We start from the raw sequence: 1,161 nt of genomic DNA on the forward strand, positions 1-1,161 counted from the left end.
ACACACACACACACACACACACACACACACACACACACACACACACACACATGTAGGATGGGGAGTAGAAAAAACACTGAAGTATTCTTATTGATTTATACTGTGGCCATGCATTTATTTATTCAAATATCACCAGATGGGCTCAGTAAAGAKAGCTAAATTCAGCATATATCAAACTTTTAAAGGTGTCAACTAATGAAGCTAACATCCTAATGGAGCTAGCAGCGCCAAATTGGCATTTCCAATTTTAACAACTTAAACACATACAAATGTTTATACATTTTCAACGGCTTTTGCAAACACCAAGGTCTAGTTAGTAAAACAGTTTGCACCGATAGGTATWCTTCCACACATAATTTAGGTCAGCCTCCACTACAATTTAGTATGAAAAACGCTTAACACTAATTTCTATAAGAAATGTGGAAATTGAAAACATGTTTACTTACCTTTATTTAAAGGATGGCTGTAGATTTTTCAAGTATGTATGTCCGTGTGCTGTGAGAAATGTTTCTTCTTCCTGCGACGTTTTCTGGTGGTTGGTAGGACAAAAAGAACGGTGTGCATTACTGCCACCAACTAGAATGGAGTGGGATAGTAACCCTTTATGTTTTAAATAATATTTACTTTACTGAGTTGAGTTGGGGATACTTAACACAGCCAAGTAAACTAGATATGGCATAGTTTTACTTACAAACAACACAAGTAACTTAAGTTGATGCAAATAACTCATAGTTTAGAGTAACTGAAACACAGTAATGTGCTTTATAGCCCACAATTGTGACATTTCTTTTATTTCAGTGTGCATTTCTGCTTGTGGGGSTCATTATGTTACCACTATGCAGTATTTAGTTTCTTGTTTTTAGTGATTTTTGGTCAACCGTAGCACAAAAACGGCTGCACCAGTCAACATGAAATTTGGCAGGACTGTAGAAGAGTCTGACCTACACTGCACCAGCCAACGGTCGATAGACCCCATATTTGAGGAGGGGGCTCCTTTCAAAGAGGGGGTGTCAGGACATGCAAAATGCTTATAACTCAGAAACTGTTCAACATAGAAGCTTCAGATTTCTTTTGTTGTTTAGCTCTGATGAAGCTCTATCCATCAGGCCCACCAATCAGTGCCCCCCCCCCCCCCCCAATTTATCTGAAAAAGGGGTGTCT

This window comes from Austrofundulus limnaeus, unplaced genomic scaffold, assembly GCF_001266775.1.
Source record: "Austrofundulus limnaeus strain Quisiro unplaced genomic scaffold, Austrofundulus_limnaeus-1.0 Scaffold522, whole genome shotgun sequence".
Classification (NCBI taxonomy): Eukaryota; Metazoa; Chordata; class Actinopteri; order Cyprinodontiformes; family Rivulidae; genus Austrofundulus; species Austrofundulus limnaeus.